The sequence below is a fragment of the Mytilus edulis genome, chromosome 9 (assembly GCF_963676685.1).
Source record: "Mytilus edulis chromosome 9, xbMytEdul2.2, whole genome shotgun sequence".
In the NCBI taxonomy this organism is placed as follows: domain Eukaryota; kingdom Metazoa; phylum Mollusca; class Bivalvia; order Mytilida; family Mytilidae; genus Mytilus; species Mytilus edulis.
Genome location: NC_092352.1, coordinates 71,570,166 through 71,576,583, shown reverse-complemented (window position 1 = coordinate 71,576,583; position 6,418 = coordinate 71,570,166). Strand labels below are relative to the sequence as shown.

Here is a 6,418-nt window from a genome sequence, read left to right as displayed (position 1 = left end):
GGCATTTTTATCTTTCTATCTGCATGTTTTATGGGTTCGATAATTGTAGTTTAGATTTTGATGCTCGAATCAAACCGCTTGTTGACAATCAGAGGGCTTTACAATTGTAATGACTACAACAAAGACATGTTATCGATCATTTGTATCTATTTACATACAGACAAAGTTACATATACTTAAATAATTATCAAAGTTATCATGTGCATAACTATTTTAAAAGAACAAAGACATGTTGTGACAACAATAAACACTTTGTTATTGATACGGGTAGTGTAGAAGGTGTTGATGAGGTGCATATATTAAAGCAGGACAATACGCAAATCAAAAATTTCTAAACCTACAGGCAAATATGGTGAGTTGTATAATCATTTCACAAGTGCAGAGTAGGAAGAATCTCAGAATGCATTGTTTCTTCTAAAGAAGATCAAATACCGATACATAAATGCAATACTAGAAAGTTTATAAATTTGATTCGGCCTCGTACGCTTCTGGAATTTGATGCGACTGGCATACAAATGATTCGTTTAGCAAGTGATGAAACTAGGTTTTATCCATCATTTTTACATAAGAAAATGCTTGTACCAGTTCAGGAATATGAAGGTTGTTATCAATTCGTTTGATGTGTTTGATTTGTTTGAACTTTTGATTTTGCCGGTCTTTCCGTTTGAACTTTCCTCGATGCTTGGTGTTTAAGTTAATTAACAATCATCAGGAACACTGAATCCTGAATATTTAAAAGTTAAGTATGCATAAATATCGGAAGATCTTAACGCTGTGAACTTGAGGAAAGCTATCAACACACATTTAAAATTTAAGATAAAGTAGCAGGGCTAATCTATCCAGTCTATGATACATTTACAGCCACAAATCAAAAAGATATTGAAACAAACCTGATTCTGAAAACTCATGAGCCAAAAAGTCATGAACGCTGTCAATTGATGCTGCAACGATTGTCTGTGTAATTTCTACAAATTCATATTTTTTTCAATAAATTGCATCAGAGAGCATTGTGAAACAAAATTAAATTTATATCTGAAAGACATACAACATCCGACAAAGTGATGGTATTTGTAAATACTTGCCTTCTTGTTGCAATTAATGAAACTATTTAAAACAAGCAAATTTATGAAACATAATTTAAAGTTTTTATCCATATGTTGTTAAGATTATACAAGAATATCATATATATTGAATAACATGCATGAATGTAGCATACTCTGAGTGCTATTCAAATCATATTAAATAAAATCATTAACGAAGATCTTGTGTGAACTCAGCTCAAGAGAAGATCGGCCAACATTAACAATAAAAGTAAATACTGTCATTTGTTCAATAAGAGAAATGGAAAATTGAAATAATAGAAGATAATAGAATAATGTATTTGTCGATAATGAAATAATAAGGTTTTTTAATGTATATACATTGTATCAATGAAGTTTTAACAATTATAGCAGAGGGTTAGTAAAAGAAGAGGGACGAAAGATACCAAAGGGACAGTCAAACTCATAAAGTTAGTAAAGTGTGCAAGGGGAATAAGTTGGCCCTTTGTTTCATGTAATTCTAGTTAACAAACAATTTTAAAACACTTGTCTTTATATACGAATGACATTTTTTTCAGAACTCCCTTCGAGCCATTGTTTGTTGTTGTGTTTACTTTCTGCTGATTAGTTGTGGTAAGTTTTGTTGTATTACATTCGTACCACACCATTTTTGTTTCCTCCTATTTTAATTTCATTGTTATAGTTATGTTGATTTTGTCACATACCGTAATATTGACATATCTTAACCGGATACGATCCGGACATTATTGTTATATATTATGATACTCTCCTGTATAGAAGGTTAATAAATATCTTGTTACTGTCAATATGTCTTCCTCATAGTTATTCAACAGATTTCAGTGTCGTAATAACTTATGCGTTATATTATGATTATACCACAAATAATGTGTGCGTTCGCTATTAGTTGAAGACGTCAAATAATTAATAGCAGAATTTTCAAAAAAATTAAAAGAATAGGCCCTGGAACACAGTTGTTTTGTAGTGCAGATCTTTTATACAATAAATCCAACTTTAAAGGAATAACAGTACTGTAGTTAAAGAGTTGCCACCGTCAAATCAAAATCGACGGTGACAACTCTTCAACTACAATACTGCTATTCCGATTCTAATGGATTACAAAAAGAAAAAATACAATAAACCTTTAAAAAATGCCTAAATTTGACAAATAGAACTAAATTCGCGAAACTTCATGAATGATTTTGGAACAAAGACGTCATGGCTAAACGTGGCGTCATACAAATAAAAACTTACAAACTGGAGGCTATTACGTTACCTGTACGCTTTAAAACGGCGAATTCAAGGTAGGTGTTGTTTTATTTTCCTTAGTTACGCCTGATCAACTGTGGATTTGACGCCAATGAAAAAATTTTTACATCCAAATTGCATTAGAATAAAAAGAACCTGCTCTATCTCAAAAAGAATCGTACAGCAAAGTTTATACTATTGTATAAATAATATTCTATATTGTATATAGAAATCAAAGAAAATTCAACCAGGTCTAACTAAAAATATGGTCAATTCTACACAACAATACAGTACCCACTCTTTTTAACATGTAATTGTATGTCCTTACTTAATATTTAATGCATAAAATATCAAGTAATGAATTTGGAAAGTGTATGAAAAACGGTTGCAAGTTATACACTGTTTACACGTCAGACTATATTCGTAGACAACGAAAACCAAAGAAAGATGACTGTGTCCTTAGACCAAACGAGACAAATAAAATACATGAAAGGAAAAATAACGAATAATTATAACAAAAAGTACTAGGGGAGCTGTATAACATAGCAGGTCCTAAAATGGTTGAATTTATCAATCAGGTCAACCTGAAAGAGTTGGAACTGGATTATAAGTTCGTGTTTTGATTTCAAAGCATGACGGGTTTCTCAAGCAATTATTACTACTGTGAATTCAATTATTTTCCTGGGTACCAATTTTCGAGGATTGATGAAAAGTTAAATTTTCGTAAACATTTTATTTCGTGGTTTTGCCCTTCTCTGCATACAACCTTTTGTAAAATTTGTAATTCGTTGAATATTTCGTAGTACCTGTACATAAATTTATAGCAAATAAATAATAATTAATCCACAGTATTTGTTTGTTAGTACGAGATGGGTTTTAGACAAAGAACTACTATGAGTTTGCTGTGCTTAGAGAAACCTAGTGCAAGTATACCATGAAAGTGAAAAGAAATCATATGTATATAACAAAAAGTTTTAAACGCGAACACGATTCAAAGGTTTTTGAATCAAGTAGAGGTTTTAACATACATCAGAAAAAGTACTGGTATAGTCTATTTAATAAGATGGTAGATGGCTGCCAGTTTTGAAAGATAATGGATTCACATTAGAGACTAGCGTGAATGATCTGACCAACCATGAAGAATACAATGTACTTAATTATCTGCTGCACTGAATTCTATCATGTCAGATTGTTTGACTGCTTCAACGGGCTAAGTATCAAATCAAGCGCTTTTTGTTATGCATCTGGTCATATTTGTAACTGCTTATTCAGTTTTTTCTTTAAGTCATTTTGCCATGTTAATTTTGATTTTATCATATAGCACGTGGATTCATTTATTTTCATGGATAACATATGTCGTCAGTTGATGAAAAGGTGTATATTCATGGATATCAGATAACCAAATTCCTCATTCAACCACAAACACAAGTTAGTTTTCGTTTAATATTAAAATTCATAATTTACTTATACCTACGAATCCCCGACATTTGGTATTTTGCGAATGTAAATTAATCCACGGCATTTGCTATGTGATGAATCGATAAATTTGAATCTTAAATTTCATTGTGTATTCTATTTCTACACAGTAACTGGAGATGAAAATGACACAACAGTTGCGGATACAGTTGCACCTACAGATCCGACTGCGACTGCTTCATTAGGTATTAAATGTTTCGTTTATCTAAGGATAATTGATACACTTGTTTTATCCATGTAGTGAGAGTCAAACTTTTGCCTACTAATCCCACAATTTTTTTTGTATGTTAAATAGTTTAAAAACACATTTTTAAACATCATAAATATTACTTGTTTGTTTATTTAAAAAGCGTTTTTAAAGAAAACGGTGACAATGTTAAATGGATGAATCTATACTCTAGAGAAAATTATTTCCAGCCAAATTTTCAATTGGTTATACATCATAAACAAACACACGAAACTGTTGTTTGTTCTATTAAAGATCAATTATTTAATGTATACTATCAATTTATACCAGTATTCTAAAAACCTTTATAATTCAAAACATTTATTGTAAGAATAGTTTTTAACTCTTTTGAACCATTTGTTTGTTATTATGTAAAGAGTGCAGTCACAAAACGGACTTGGGTCAACAGAAATGGTTGACCTCGCCAGATTATGTATTTGCATTTCCTAAATCAGGGGTCTATAATTCATTGATTGTCTTTTGTTGCTGGTTTTAATATTTGTCTTTTGTTAATTTGTTTTTAAATAAATCAGGTCATAAGTTATCTAATTTGTCATTGTTTGGAATACGTCATTTCGGGTGTTTACACAGTATGCTATGCGGTATAGGTTTGCCTCATTGTTAAAGACGGTACTGTGAACTATGGTTGTCAATCTTAAATTCTATGTTACTTTTTGTATTTAGAGCATATATGTCTCTTTGGAAATATTTTAAAACATTTTCTTACTCGTATATTAACTACCATAAATTAATATTTTCATGATGATGTGAATATCGATTGAAAAACATATATAAAAAAAGATATGGTATGATTGCCAATAAGACAACTCCTAAATAGAGACCAAAATGACACGGAAATTAACAATTATAGGTCAACGTACGGCCTTCAACAATGAGCAAAGCCCATACTGCATAGTCAGCTATAAAAGGTCCCGAAATGGCAATGTGAAACAATTCAAACGAGAAAACGCACGGCCTTATTTATGTAAAAATGAACGAATAACAAATATGTAACACTTAAACAAAGGACAACCACTGCATAATGGTCTCCTGACTTGGAACAGACACATACATACATGATGTGGCGGGGTTAAACACGTAAAGGTCACCCATTTTTTAATACGGGATCCCAATGCATTGTTTTAAAAACTCCACTGTTACTTAGAATACCATTACCATTACAGTGAACAGCGTGTTTGATCTGAAAAACTTGTTTTAAAAAGAAATCTTAACATAATTTTACGAATACCGTATACGTATGAACAATCATATTGTGTTGTAGCAAAATGTATTTCAAAGTATACCACAAACAAAATAAATCATTAAAAAGACAATAACAATCAAAACCAAGGAGTAAACAAAGACTCACAAAACCAAAGGACATTTACATCTAGATTCACGTTTGAAATAGTATTGACTCCTCAAAACAAATATTCCCTAGTTTTGAAGAGTTAGGTCAGAACAATGATAGAATCATTATCGAAAGTTGAATCATGTGCGAATAAAATTACTCCATCAATTAAGTGCATACCTTTGAAAGTTTAAAATAAAACTACGTGTTTTATGTTGTGTATTTATATTCAATAGTATAATTCGCAATTATTCCCATATTGTGTTCAAACAGTAGACTACTATAACAATTTATGTTTTTACTACTGTGTAAAGCATTTTAACTACTAGTATAGTTATACTTTTATGATGATGAGTGTATCTATTAAACTTATGCATTGTTTAAGAAAAATCCACTGCTACTCAGATTACAATTGGAGTGGACATCGTGTTTGATCAGAAAAAAAACAACATTTTTTTAAAAGAAATCATAAGAAAACTGTAAGGATACCCTTGGAACAAACATACTATTTTGTAGCAAAATGTATTTCAAATGATATCACAAACAAAATAAATTATTAAAAATTGTAGATTAAGATTCCAACTATAATCAAGGACAAATGTATTCTTACGAAATAAGTTAGAATGGTTTATTTTTGCAGGTTCTGGTAACAGTGCAGGCGCAACGTTATTTCCTAGTTTTCGTCAGATGATGCTATGCGTTTTGACTAGTATAATATCACCAGAAAGAACCTATGGCGTAACATCTGGAATGTTCACAATAACATGAGGGAAAATTTTAAAAACAATAAATTGAATAATGATCACCATTTTCTGTGTAATTTATCAGTTTATTTGCTTTACATTGTTTGTTTTGTTTGTTTTGTTTGTTTTGTGCTTTGCTTAACATGTTTTTATTTCATACATTTCTGTATTACTTTAAATAAGAATTATGTATAAAATTGATTGATACATTTCAGTATTATAATAAAATAAAAAGAAGCTACAATTGAAAATGTGTTTATGCATATGTCATGTATATGTGAAGAAATTAAAATAGATTTATATTTTGTAATTGCAA

The 6,418-nt window shown here is 30.4% G+C and overlaps 1 long non-coding RNA gene across 1 annotated transcript; it reads left to right on the top strand.

The window, feature by feature from the left end:
• The first annotated feature begins 226 nt into the window (after positions 1-226).
• LOC139488942 (uncharacterized) lies at positions 227-6,418 on the top strand. Its single transcript, XR_011656116.1, has 4 exons — positions 227-352; positions 1,619-1,673; positions 3,893-3,967; positions 6,000-6,418. It is a non-coding gene; the product is annotated as an uncharacterized lncRNA (long non-coding RNA).